This window comes from Cherax quadricarinatus, chromosome 24 (assembly GCF_038502225.1).
Source record: "Cherax quadricarinatus isolate ZL_2023a chromosome 24, ASM3850222v1, whole genome shotgun sequence".
Lineage (NCBI taxonomy): Eukaryota > Metazoa > Arthropoda > Malacostraca > Decapoda > Parastacidae > Cherax > Cherax quadricarinatus.
In genome coordinates, this window is record NC_091315.1 from 14,743,668 (window position 1) to 14,758,680 (window position 15,013).

Sequence of the window (15,013 nt, forward strand, 5' to 3'; positions counted from 1 at the left end):
ACTTCATTACAATCCTCAGTTTTGCTTGAAGCCTTTGGAGGAGCAATATTTTCTGTCTCCTTGCATAGAATCTATATACAGTGCAAATATTACACTGGATATTTGACTGTAGGTGTATCCAAAGGATTTCCTATGAAATATGCCATGTTATTACTGGGTAATAACATTACCACTGCTAGTGTATGTCCTGAACCCATAATGATTAATTCTTCTCCGGTGTTGGCCAAAACTCGGGCAACATCCCAAGGGTTGTCTGGCGAGAATGCTGACCTATCCTTGGACAACTCTGATCATGAACAGCCAATTTGTTTTACGAGGAAAACTGACCAGTGCCTTGTAGATCAAGTGAACAGACCCAGATCAAGCCTTCCTATTCCAGGGTTGCAGGATTGCAAGATATCTCTGTTTCCATGCCTGAGAGACTGTCCTTCTGGGAGGAACAACGAAAGAACCCTTCTTTGAATTTCGCTTTTCAGGCAGCCATGGGTAAATCCTTTTCGGATCATCTGGTCAAATATAAATTTAAAAACGACTATTTGATCATCTGCACTGAGACTGGTAAGGAGATAGAGGGCAGGCAACTGTCAGACAGGTTAGTGGTTCCAACAAAGTTTAGACCTCAAATATTGAATATAGCTCATAATACTTCACTAGGAGGTCACTTAGGAATTACTAAAACATTATATAGAATCACAAAAGAATTCTATTGGCCAAAATTAACCCTTTGAGGGTCGACAGGCCCTCTCCGAAACTCGTTCTCAGGGTCGGCCAAATTTCAAAAAAAAAAAAAAAATTATTTTTTCTTATGAAAAAATAGTTTTTTTTTTTCTAAACATTATAGGATAAACAAAAAAAATTTACCATCAATACTTACGGAGATATGGATGCATGAAGTTTGCAGAAAATGAGCCACGTATGGCAACAGCGGCGACTGCCGCTCACCCGGTAAACTTTGATTTACTTGTATTTGAAGGTTTGTTGTTTTTTTCACTATTTTATTTTTTCACATAACTTATGTGGCCTATGAGACCAAAGTAAGGTGCAATGTACATATATACACTCGTTGTATACAACACAATAAGCACACAAACATAATTATCAATATATTGTTTACAAAACTTGTTTACAAAAACAAACAATACAAAACATTGTTTATTATTATTGTTCTATAATATATATACCAATATACAGTCACTGAACATATTCCTATTAGTTCTGCAGCTTGTGGAACTCTGAAACATGGTGTCATACACAATGGTGTTTTATCTTTCTCCCTCATTCTATCTCTTTCAATCTGTCTCTCTCTTTCTATCTGTCTGTCTATCTCTGTCTCACAGGTACACATAAATACAAGTATACATAGTATAAATTACCTAGGATAACCCAAGAAATCCAGACAAAGTGCTATACTCTGCTTGAAGATGTGAGTAAAAGTGATGACACAGTCTTGTGGCTCTCTGAGACAGAGAGCTAGACGGATAGACAGATAGACAGGGAGCTTGACAGACAGACAAATAGACAGACAGAAATGTTAGTGTACCAGTACCAGTGTACTAGTGTTCCACCCTCCTCCTCCTCTTCTTCCTCTTCCTCCTCTTCCCCCTACTCTTCCTCCTCTTCCCCCTACTCTTCCTCATACTCTTCCTCATACTCTTCCTCTTCCTCCTCTTCCTCTTCCTCCTACTCTTCCTCTTCCTCCTCCTCCTCCTCTTCTTCCTCTTCCTCCTACTCTTCCTCCTCCTCCTCTTCTTCCTCTTCCTCCTCTTCCCCCTAATCTTCCTCCTCCTCTTCCTCTTATTCCTCTTCCTCCTACTCTTCCTCCTCCTCCTCTTCTTCCTCTTCCCCCTACTCTTCCTCCTCCTCCTCGTCCATAGTGTAAATTACAAGGAGTCGGCAGCTGTCAAAGTGACATATTGGCTCATTACTCTTTCCCCCTCCGGCCTGTCAAAACAATGGGGTCGGATGCTGCTTCCCCTCCTCCATTCTATCTAATTATCTTTCTCCCTCATTCTATCTGTCTGTCTATCTCTGTCTCACAGGTACACATAAATACAAGTATACATAGTATAAATTACCTAGGATAACCCAAGAAACCCAGACAAAGTGCTATACTCTGCTTGAAGATGTGAGTAAAAGTGATGACGCAGTCTTGTGGCTCTCTGAGACAGAGAGCTAGATGGATAGACAGGGAGCTTGACAGACAGGCAAATAGACAGACAGAAATGTTAGTATACCAGCAAAAACAAAGGGAGGGCGATGTTCATCTCATCTTTTGGCATCAGCTCTACCCTCATTTACCCTCATCAAACGTCAGCACTTATCAGATGTTATCTCCCCTTATCTTGTTACTGTCATGGGTGAACATTTATTATTACATATTATTATTATTACCTATTATTATTATGTATTATTATTATTATGTATTATTATTATTATGTATTATTATTATTATGTATTATTATTATGTATTATTGTTATCATTACGTATTCTTCTTCTTCCTCCTCCTCCTCCTCCTCTTCCTCCTCCTCCTCCTCTTCTTCCTCCTCCTCCTCCTCTTCTTCTTCCTCCTCCTCCTCCTCCTCCTCCTCCTCCTCCTCTGCCTCCTCCTCCTCTTGCCTCCTCCTCCTCTTGCCTCCTCCTCCTCTGCCTCCTCCTCCTCTGCCTCCTCCTCCTCCTCCATTCTTGGAACAAGTTTGAAGAGCTTGTAGTTCATAATCACTATCATTATCATCACCAATGCTCACATCTGAGTCTGGGATTTTGGAAAATAGGAGTTTCCTCTTTGATTCTGGTACAACTGAACGACGGCCCAGCACCAGAGGTGGAAGGCTGTGGGTTGTCTGGGTTTTCCTCACTATTACCCATATTATGGTCATTAGTTTCGGTCAAAACCTCACCAGAACCTTGAAACTCATCTTCACTGTCACTTCCATCTGTATTAGAACTGTCACTGGGGAACAAAAGTGTCCCAATTCGCCGAGGAGTGAGGAACTTCTTACCGCAGGGCACGTGGAAATTGTGTACTATGATGGCATTCCCACAATGCACCACTGGGTCCCAGATTTTTTTCCTACTGCGCACACCCACCACACAGACCCATTCTCTCACATCTAGGCTTATCAGCCTTTTCCTGCGAGATTTGAGGCCGCTAGAATTTATGCGTACTAGTACGTCAAAAACCCCTACGCGTAAGACGTACTAGTACGACCAAAACCCTCAAAGGGTTAAGGCTGAATGTAAAAAACCATATCCAATGTTACCGAGAATGTCAACAAGTAGGAAAACCTGGACATTCTATTAAACCCGTACCTCTCCAGCCTATACCTGCAGAATTAATTATAGATTGTGTAGGTCCGCTACCTAAATCCAAGTCTGGAAATCAGTACCTATTTACCATTATGGATAGAGTAACTAGATACCCAGAAGCAATTCCCATGCGCAGTATTAATACTAAAGCCATTTTCAAGGCTTTAACCAGATTTATTTCTTGTTTTAGAATTCCCAAATCTATTCAAAGTGATCAAGGTACTAACTTCACGGCCAAAGCATTTAGGGAAGCATTAACTAGGTTAGGGATAATCCATAACTTATCCACTGCCTATCATCCTCAGTCCCAAGGTGCTTTGGAAAGATTTCATCAGATGTTAAAAACCATGATGAGAGCGTTTTGTATGCAGTTTCCTATAGACTAGGATGAATCACTACCTTTGTTGCTGTTTTCAATAACGGAAACTGTGCAGGAGTCTACCGGGTATAGTCCGTTTGAGTTGATCTTTGGACACAATGTACGAGGTCCTCTTCGGGTGCTCAAAGAAGGATGGATGGGAGAAGACGTTAGCTCAACACTCTGCAACCCGTCTTCAAGGTTGCAGGTGGGCACGTCAGTTAGCCAAGGCTAACCTAAAGGCAGCTCAAAACAAGATGAAACAGAGGTATGAGAAATGCACAATTTCGCTCCTTCCATCCAGGAGACAAGGTGTTAATACAAGAACCTATACCTGGCCACACCTTGAAAGCTAGATTTATGGGACCTATGCAAATTGTAAGTAAATTATCTGATGTAAATTATGTGGTATCTCCCCTTGATAAGACCTCAAAAACTAAAACTTACCACATTAATCAAATAAAAACTTTTCATACACCAGATAAAGTCCCAGTAATGACTGTCCTCTACCTCTGAGGACAGTCATACACCAGATAAAGTCCCAGTAATGACTGTCCTCTACCTCTGAGGACGATTCTCACTCTCTGCACTCTATTTCAATTCAATTCAAAGTTTATTCTCTATAAGGATTACAATGCTGAGTTTACAGAATTTGGTTATTGTGTGGTTTACATGTAGTAAAATAATAATTACAGAGTGTACCACTAGAACACCTAGCATGGCTAGGCATTTTGGGAAAACTTAGATTAATTCTTAAATTTAAAATATTACAAATTATGAGGTAAGTTGGTATTATGGCTAAGTGACTAAATACTAGTTTGTGAGTTTAGCAATGTGAATGCTTTTGTTTTGGCACAATACATAGTTTCAGTATTGGAGTATCACAGGCCAACTTATGACTATTTTGGATTCATTATTTTAAGATTGAGATTAATATTTCTGTTTATGGTCAATTGGATGAGTGAGTGTAAGTGTGAACCACCAGGTGGTATTCGTGTAAATAACAAAAAGGCACAATACCGTGACTGGAATGATACACAAATAACCCGCGGGTTATTTGTGTATGGTATTCGTGTTGTTAGTTGACGGGGTGTATCAGGGAGATAAGTTGTTTTCTAACGGTAGTTTTGAAGGTGATGAATGTGTCTGCTGTTCTAGAGTTTTCAGGTAGGGTGTTCCAGATTTTAGGGCCTCTGACATACATTGAATTTTTGTAAAGGTTTAGTCGGACACGGGGAATGTCATAGAGATGTTTGTGTCTGGTGTTATGCCTGTGGGTTCTGTCACAACTATCAAGAAAGCATTTTAGGTCAAGGTTAATATTGGAATTTAAGGTCCTGTAGATGTAGACTGCACAGTAGTAAGTGTGGATGTACTGAACAGGGAGTAAGTTTAGATCTATGAAAAGTGGGGGGGTGTGTTGCCAGGGATAGGATTTAGTGATTATTCTTACTGCAGCTTTTTGTTGGGTTATTATTGGCTTTAGGTGTGTTGCTGCAGTTGATCCCCAAGCACAAATAGCATAGGTGAGGTATGGATAAATAAGTGAGTGGTATAGTGTGAGAAGGGTATTTTACGGCATGTAGTATCGTATCTTGGAGAGGATCCCAACCGTTTTGGATACTTTTTTGGTTATGTGTTAGGTATGGATGCTGAAATTCAGGTTGTTGTCGAGGTATAGGCCTAGGAATTTGCTCTCATTATGTCTGGCAATTAGAGTGTTGTCGATCTTAATGTTAATTTGCGCAGCTCCTGCTCTGCTACCAAACATAATATAGTAGGTTTTGTCAGTGTTAAGCGTAAGTTTATTGGCTGTCATCCAAGTCGATATTTTGATCAGCTCCTCATTAACAATGGTGTTGAGGGTGGCAGGATTAGGGTGAGAGATGACATAAGTCATGTCATCAGCAAAGAGAATGGGTTTCAGGTGTTGGGATACGTTTGGAAGGTCATTGATGTATATGAGGAAGAGCAGGGGACCAAGGACACTTCCCTGCGGAACTCCAGTATCAAGTGGCTGTGTTGTTGATGCTGTGTCTTTAATGGTGACATACTGATACCTATTAGTAAAGTAAGATTTGAAATATGCAAGCGCATGGCCTCTTATACCATAATGGTCAAGTTTGTGGAGTAGGATGCCATGGTCTTCTGTGTCAAAAGCTTTTCTTAGGTCAATAAAAATTCCTAGTGGATATTCCTTATTTTCCAATGCTGTGTAAAGCAGATCTAGCATTTTTATGATTGCATCATTAGTGCTTTTATTTTTTCTGAATCCAAATTGGCAGGGGTTGAGTATGTTTTGTGCCGTTATAAATGAAAATAGTCTCCTGTGCACGAGTTTCTCAAAGATTTTGGATAGCAATGGTAAGTTTGATATTGGCCTATAGTTGTTTAAATCTGTAGGGTCACCACCTTTATGTATTGGTGTAACCCTTGCCGTCTTGAGTAGTTTCGGGAAGGTGCTAGTTTCTAGTGACTTGTTAAAAAGTAATGAAATAGCATGCGAAAGGACATGCGCCGCTCGCTTGTACAATAATGGTGGGACATGAGACAGATTCCCTGAGTTATTTTTAAGTGACTTTATAATCTCGGTGACTTCCCTGGGCTCAGTTGGTGCAAGATAGAAGGAATTTGGGAAATTCCCATCTAGGTAGTCCCCAGCATGGGTATTGGTACATGGGATTTTATTGGCGAGATTAGATCCTATGGTTGAGAAGAAGTCGTTTATCTTGTTAGCTGTGTCAGTGGGATGCAGTGGTGTTTCATTAGGTTTAGTTAGGACAATATTCTTGTTTTTTTTCAGTTTGTGGGTCCCTAGAATCTGAGAGAGTGTTTTCCAGGTCTTTTTTATATCTCCTCTTGTGTCAGTGAATCTACTGGAGTAGTATAGTTGTTTGGCTTTCTTTATTACTTTGGTGAGAACTGATGAATAGTGTTTAAGAATATCTTTGTGTATTAAGCCCTGTCTATATTGCTTTTCATATTGGTGTTTCTTATCAATGGATTTCAGAATGGTGCTGGTTAGCCATGGGCAACCAAGCCGTTTGTTTGTGATCTGTTTCGTTTTTATAGGACAATGTTTGTTGTATAGTCTAAGTAATTTGTTAAGAAAAATGTCTGTCCAATCATCAATACCATTGGCCTTGGAGAATTCTGTAGGCCAGTCAACAGTCTCTAGGTCAGCTGTGAACTTCCTTATTGAGGCCTCATCATGGAGTCTAAATGAAACTTTGTTGTATCCAAGTGGTGGTTTACTAATGTTTGTCAAGAGGAAGGTAGGGTAGTGGTCGGTAGTGCTATCTGTGATTATCCCTGATTTAAAGGGGGGCTGTGATTTCGTGTATAGGGCAAGGAGGAATAACATCTTGTAGGAGTGAGGAAGAGCCAGTTGTGAGTGTGGGGGAAGTTCGTGAGGCAGTAGGTAAAATGAAAGGGGGTAAGGCAGCTGGGATTGATGGGATAAAGATAGAAATGTTAAAAGCAGGTGGGGATATAGTTTTGGAGTGGTTGGTGCAATTGTTTAATAAATGTATGGAAGAGGGTAAGGTACCTAGGGATTGGCAGAGAGCATGCATAGTTCCTTTGTATAAAGGCAAAGGGGATAAAAGAGAGTGCAAAAATTATAGGGGGATAAGTCTGTTGAGTGTACCTGGTAAAGTGTATGGTAGAGTTATAATTGAAAGAATTAAGAGTAAGACGGAGAATAGGATAGCAGATGAACAAGGAGGCTTTAGGAAAGGTAGGGGGTGTGTGGACCAGGTGTTTACAGTGAAACATATAAGTGAACAGTATTTAGATAAGGCTAAAGAGGTCTTTGTGGCATTTATGGATTTGGAAAAGGCGTATGACAGGGTGGATAGGGGGGCAATGTGGCAGATGTTGCAAGTGTATGGTGTAGGAGGTAGGTTACTGAAAGCAGTGAAGAGTTTTTACGAGGATAGTGAGGCTCAAGTTAGAGTATGTAGGAAAGAGGGAAATTTTTTCCCAGTAAAAGTAGGCCTTAGACAAGGATGTGTGATGTCACCGTGGTTGTTTAATATATTTATAGATGGGGTTGTAAGAGAAGTAAATGCGAGGGTCTTGGCAAGAGGCGTGGAGTTAAAAGATAAAGAATCACACACAAAGTGGGAGTTGTCACAGCTGCTCTTTGCTGATGACACTGTGCTCTTGGGAGATTCTGAAGAGAAGCTGCAGAGATTGGTGGATGAATTTGGTAGGGTGTGCAAAAGAAGAAAATTAAAGGTGAATACAGGAAAGAGTAAGGTTATGAGGATAACAAAAAGATTAGGTGATGAAAGATTGAATATCAGATTGGAGGGAGAGAGTATGGAGGAGGTGAATGTATTCAGATATTTGGGAGTGGACGTGTCAGCGGATGGGTCTATGAAAGATGAGGTGAATCATAGAATTGATGAGGGAAAAAGAGTGAGTGGTGCACTTAGGAGTCTGTGGAGACAAAGAACTTTGTCCTTGGAGGCAAAGAGGGGAATGTATGAGAGTATAGTTTTACCAACGCTCTTATATGGGTGTGAAGCGTGGGTGATGAATGTTGCAGCGAGGAGAAGGCTGGAGGCAGTGGAGATGTCATGTCTGAGGGCAATGTGTGGTGTGAATATAATGCAGAGAATTCGTAGTTTGGAAGTTAGGAGGAGGTGCGGGATTACCAAAACTGTTGTCCAGAGGGCTGAGGAAGGGTTGTTGAGGTGGTTCGGACATGTAGAGAGAATGGAGCGAAACAGAATGACTTCAAGAGTGTATCAGTCTGTAGTGGAAGGAAGGCGGGGTAGGGGTCGGCCTAGGAAGGGTTGGAGGGAGGGGGTAAAGGAGGTTTTGTGTGCGAGGGGCTTGGACTTCCAGCAGGCATGCGTGAGCGTGTTTGATAGGAGTGAATGGAGACAAATGGTTTTTAATACTTGACGTGCTGTTGGAGTGTGAGCAAAGTAACATTTATGAAGGGATTCAGGGAAACCGGCAGGCCGGACTTGAGTCCTGGAGATGGGAAGTACAGTGCCTGCACTCTGAAGGAGGGGTGTTAATGTTGCAGTTTAAAAACTGTAGTGTAAAGCACCCTTCTGGCAAGACAGTGATGGAGTGAATGATGGTGAAAGTTTTTCTTTTTCGGGCCACCCTGCCTTGGTGGGAATCGGCCAGTGTGATAATAAAAAAAAAATAATAATAGTATATTGGTCCATATGTGGTCTATTATGGTTGCACTTGTCTCAGTGAGCCTGGTTGGTTTAGTTATTGTTGGTATGAGAAGTGTGTTGTTCATATTGTTGATGAAATCAGTTACAGGCTGATCATCTAGTAGGCCAAGGTTGATGTTGAAGTCTCCAGCTAAGAGAAGGTGGTGCTTATTCATTTGTCTGTTTGTTATTAGTTCCTTTAATTTCTCACTGAAATTTGGGATGTTTGTGTGGGGTATCCGGTAAATGGCACCGAATGTTATAGGCGTCTGAAGGTTTTTTACAGTAAAATTAGCAAAAATGTATTCCCCATATTCATCACTAAAGCAAGTGGCGCTAATACAAGATAATTGGTTAGAGTAATAGATTGCAATACCACCCTCAACTTGGTATGGTCTGCAGTTGTGGATTGCTGTGTATCCTGGTAGAGGGTAGATATCTATTGTGTCCTGCTTAAGCCAGGTCACAGTAAGAATAATGCAGGAGAAGGGTGTCTTTAGTGATTCAAGGAGTGCCAGGAGGTCATCATAGTGTTTGCTTAAGGACCTGATGTTGTAGTTAAGTACTGATAGACTTTTAGCAGGTCATCATAGTGTTTGCTTAAGGACCTGATGTTGTAGTTAAGTACTGATAGACTTTTAGCATTGTTTAGGATAGTGCTGGCTTGTGATGCTGTGTAATAAAGGCAGTTACTTTCCAATAGGTTTTGATTGGGTGTCAGATTATGGAGGTTTAGATCAGGGTCAACGTGATCAATCATCTTCTAGGTTTAAATTATGGTTATTTATATCCTGAGTTGTGTGTTGAGTTCTAGTACTGATATCTGTAGTGGTGGGAAGTTTGGACAAGTACATAGCTAAAGCATTTTGGTCACATAAAGTATAGTCACTAATACACATAATGAAGTTGATGTTGTCTATGTATTGTGCTGGAATGACCTAAAGTACAACTAGGTATAAACTAAGAAATTAATGTCAAGCTTCCAAACTCTGTCTTCCTCAAGGGCCCTAGCCCTTTAATGGTGGGGCTACCTGAAATTCAAGTAACACGTTTAACTGCGCTTCTACAGTTATAACCTGATACTTTTTCGGATGTGCTAAAAATGTACATTAGGTTATCATGACGTAGATGTGGGAAACTCTAATACATGTACTATTAAACTCTCCCCCTACAGAGCTAATCCTGAAAAACAGAAGCTACTTCAGAAGGAGGTAGAATTTCTGTTAGAGCATGGGTTAGTGGAGGAGTCATCTAGTCCATGGGCTTCACCATGCATCCTTGTTAAAAAAGTTGATGGAGGTTTTGGCATGTGTACAGACTACCGTAAGGTGAATGAGGTCACAATTACAGATGCTTACCCTCTTCCTCGTCTGGATGACGTAATCGACTTTGTGGGTAAGGCTACTTTTGTGTCCCAGTTAGATCTCCTTAAAGGTTACTATCAGGTACCTTTGGCGAATAAGGAGAAAGAAATTTCTGCCTTCGTAATTCCAGAAGGTCATTATCAATATACAGTTACCCCCTTCGGAATGAAAAACTCCCCCTCTTCATTCCAGAAACTTATCCATCAGGCTATTAAAGGACCTGCAGGCACAGCAGCTTATTTAGATGACACAGTGATGGTGTATGATACTTGGGATCAACACCTGTTTAGGCTTAAGGCTCTCTTTGAGACCTTCCGGAGTTCCCATTTGACTGTTAATTTATCTAAGTCTTCCTTTGGCCAAGCTACTGTTACTTTTCTGGGCCATGAAGTAGGTAGTGGCAAAGTTGCTCCTAAATTTGCTAAAGTTCTTGCCATTAAAAATTACCCAATTCCCAATGATAGAAAATCTCTTCAACATTTCCTAGGCATGATAGGGTTTTACAGAAGATTCTGTAAAAAAAAATTCAGATATTGTAGCCCCTCTTACCTCTCTTACCAGTCACAAAGTTCCCTTTAATGTCAAAATGCTTTAACGAAAACAAAAAGATTATTGTGTACTGTACCCATTTTTTTGTCTCCAGACTTCTCCAAACTTTTCTCATAACAGGTTGATGCTTGTGAGTCTGGGGTTGGGGGTAGTACTGTTGCAAAACGGGGACAAGGGGTTACAGCCTTTGGCCTTCTTCCTGGCAAAGTTCCAGCCGCACCAGAGGGCTTACTCTACCATTGAAAAAGAAGCCCTCGCGTTGATACTGGCCTTGGAGCCCTTCGATGTTTACGTGGGCCAGACTTCACAGGTGCTCACTGTCTGCTATAGTGACCACAACCCTTTGGTGTATGTCCAAGCCATGAAGAAACAATACGAGGCTCATGAGATGGAGTCTATGACTGCAGCCCTATTCTCTCAGAATAATACACATTCCCAGCAAAGAAAATAAGTTGGCAGATGCTTTATCCAAGGGTGTTAATGTTGCAGTTTAAAAACTGTAGTGTAAAGCACCCTTCTGGCAAGACAGTGATGGAGTGAATGATGGTGAAAGTGTTTCTTTTTTGGGCCACCCTGCCTTGGTGGGAATCGGCCAGTGCGTTAATAAAAAAAATAATAATAATAATAGATTAGGATGTGTTAGGAACCTGTGGTAACCAGTTTCTAGCTCTTTTTTTCCCCCCTTTATATATGTGGTGGGGTTTGTGTTTTTAGTGAGTGGGTGCAAGCTACTGTCCGCCTGTACCTTGGACCTACGTTAGCCCTACTGTCTGCTGTCTCGCTCTAAGTTTAGGGTTTGGCTTTATGTCGCAAATAAAGCTGAGCTCTATCCAAGAGTTGGATGGTTGAGAGGAAAGGCGGTCCCATTATATGGTGCCATGGTGGCACGGTTACCAATGGAAAGTGGGAGCCTATTCCTGAGACCTCTTGGGGTGGGGGTGTGGCATGCAAAGAGTATGTAACCTTTATTCGGCGCATGTACACACCCTCATTGAAAGGCTATCTCCCCCAACCAGCAAACCAGTACTAACACAAACACAAACACTGCCTCCGCTGCAGGACAATCACTTTAGTGCTGATTTTCTCTATTCTGTTTATTACAATAAACAGTACACCAGACAAATAACCCGCACATTGATGAGAGGAGCTTACGACGACGTTTCGGTCTGACCTGGACCATTTACAAAGTCACACCATCACAAGTTATGACTGAAACGTCATCGTAAGCTCCTCTCTTCTATGTGTGGGATATTTGTGTATTGTTCCAGTTACAGTATTGTGCCTTTTCTTGTTATTTACTGTACACTACTGTATAAACATTTAAAAATATACCAGAAATATTATAAATGGTGCAAAGGTGATATTAACCCTTGCAGCGCGTTTCAAACGTACTGCCCGAGCAAAAGCAGGACACCACCAAGGCAAGCACTTCTGAGAATGCCTGCCCAAGGTTTGGGGTACAGAATCAGAAGCTGCAGATAAAACTGAGGTCGAGAAGGTGTAAAAGCTCCGCACAGACGGTATTAACCCGTCGCCGGCTTCCCTCAGTCTTGTTGGAAATGTTGATTTTTGCCACCAGAGAGCCAGGCGCGGAGCATACAAACGCTCACTTCGGCACCTGAGAGGCAACTGACTTTGAGAGGGAGCATGAACACAGGAGTCATTCCACACACACACTAAAAACAACAGACATAGCTCCACTCTACAAAGGTGGCAGTAAAGCAATTTCAAAGAACTACAGACTGACAGCACAAGCCTTCTCTGCCATAGCTACACAGTATCTACTTTAGTGATACTATGAAAGGATATCGCAGAAGAAACATCAGTAAGAAAAGAATAACACCAAGGACCCTAGAACTCAACTTGTCTACCCAGCAGGATGCCGGTGTATCATCAACCCCCCTCACCACCACAACCCAGGGAACAACAACAACAAACATGGCTGACTCCCCCTCCAACTCCACTCCCTTCGAAGGATTCACCCATGATAACTCAGGTATGATTATTCCTGACAATATCAGGGACTACATCGTCACTCTAGAAAGCGAAATCAAAGATATTAAAGCAACACTTGCACGACGAGAATCCAAGATAACCAACCTCGAGTACAAGATCCAAAACCTTGAAGAGAAGATTACATCGGGAAGTGCTGACACAGAAAATACTCTGAAAACAGCTATAGCCAGTCACACTGAGCAAATAACAACTCTAAATTGAAGGTTGAAGAAGCAATCAAGGACTGGAATCAGAACTCGACTGAATGAATACCTTGATTTCCAAGATGGCAAAACTGAACAAGATAAGTTGTCTGATGCAGTTATAATAAACAGTCAACACATTCCTAGTGAAATAACCCAAGAACAGTGCAAAGAAACTGCTATCAGGATAATACAGGACCACGTAAAAGTTATCGTGCAAAACAATGAAATCAAAGAAACACGTTTGCTAGGAAAACAAGGTAGTAAACACAGTATTATGATCAGACTTCATTCATATGATAAAAGAAAGGACTTAATTAAATCAGCAATTACAATGAAAAATGGAGTGTTCATCAACGAGCGTCTAACGAGAAAACGTCAAAACCTTCCATTCAGGTTGAGAAAACTTAAACAGGAAAACAAAATACATCAGTGTTTCACTCGAGGTGGGACAACAGGACAACAATATACCATCTCAAATGAACATGATTTCTCTACCTTCCTTAAAAAAGATGACATTTTTGTAACAGATTAGATAAGTGTCCTTAACACATATATACGTGTGGTGCATATAGTGTACCTTACTATTACATTATTGTGCATTATTATTTTTTTTTTTCTTATACCAGCTACCTCAAATACTTTTTACTTTTTAACTGCTATTAATTGTTCATAATTTTGTGTTGCAAGTCAAATCTTACTCCAAATTAGTGTTATTCATGGTTGCTACCTGTCCATTTAATTCTGTTCACCACTACTTTTTTTAGTCCCTTTTATACTGCGTGTGCAATTAGTGTATATTCCAATTACATTATTGTGTGAGTCCCAAAACTATCTTTTGCTAGCTAGTACCAGCTACCTCATATTTCTCTACTTTTTATAGTCCAATTAATTGCTCAAATTATTATACATTACAAATCAGATCTTACTCCCTAATCAATATTATATCATAGTGACTATCTGTCCATTGAACTTTGTTTACCATTACTTAATTTAGTCCCTTATATATTTTCTCCTTTATTTTAGCTTTATATAACTACCTTAGTTCATATATTCACAAATGTTAAAATAATCAAAGTGCTATTCTCAGGTGCTAAAGTGTAATAAGTTCACTATTTTGCCATTATATTCCAAAGCTCATTTATTTTTTTTTCTCCTCTTGTCCATATAGTCACATTTATTAAAATACTCAAGGTGCTATTAACTACCTCAGGTGCTACTCATTTTTGCTTTTAATACATTCTTTAATTATTATATTCATTAGCTCCCTTATTTTAGCTGTAAATATCTATTGTAGTTCATAAACTCACTTGTTAAAATAATTAAGGTGCTATTAGATGCTTAAGTGTATAAATGAATTATTTATTCTGTAATAATCCCTTTTTCTTTCAAATTTTTTACAAGTTTTAGATTCAATATAAATCTTATATCATTTTACTCAAAAAATCTAGTTTGTAAAATTACTCTCATCCTATGATTACAGACATAGATCCTGATGTAAACTTTTTACAAAATGAATTACACGAATCAACCAGTAACTGTAATTACTACACATCAGACCAAGCAAAGACATTACTCAGTGCAAACAATAACATAACCATCTTTAACTACAATGTCAGATCCTTGAGCAAACATTATGATGACCTCACAGCATTACTCAATTCCCTTCATTCCAATATATCCACCATCACACTCATATAATGCCTAGGCATAATAGAGGCTCTCTTTGCATTGCAACCCACTATTGTAAATATGAAATCTCAATGTACTGTTTGCAAAGACATAAAATAAATATGGTATACATTCCACCAAGTATTTTTCGTGTTACTTACAGTTACTGATGAAGGGATAGTTAATAGATATTTACAAATATCTAAGAGAAATATTTAAGCTTTGAAATAAAAAGAAACTAGAAAAGACTAAGTAACTCTTTTCTGTGCCTTATATTTCCAACTTTGTAAGTCCATTTTTATTCTTTGAAGTGTTTTGTTACGGACTGCACTAACATGGCTAAAAATGAAGTTTTGAACATTAACAAACACACATAAGAA

General features: G+C 39.9%; 1 protein-coding gene across 4 annotated transcripts in view; it reads right to left on the reverse strand.

The window, feature by feature from the left end:
- Positions 1-15,013, reverse strand: part of LOC128690813 (fas-binding factor 1 homolog) — a 209,522-nt gene that overhangs the window by 100,674 nt on the left and 93,835 nt on the right. The window lies entirely within an intron of this gene.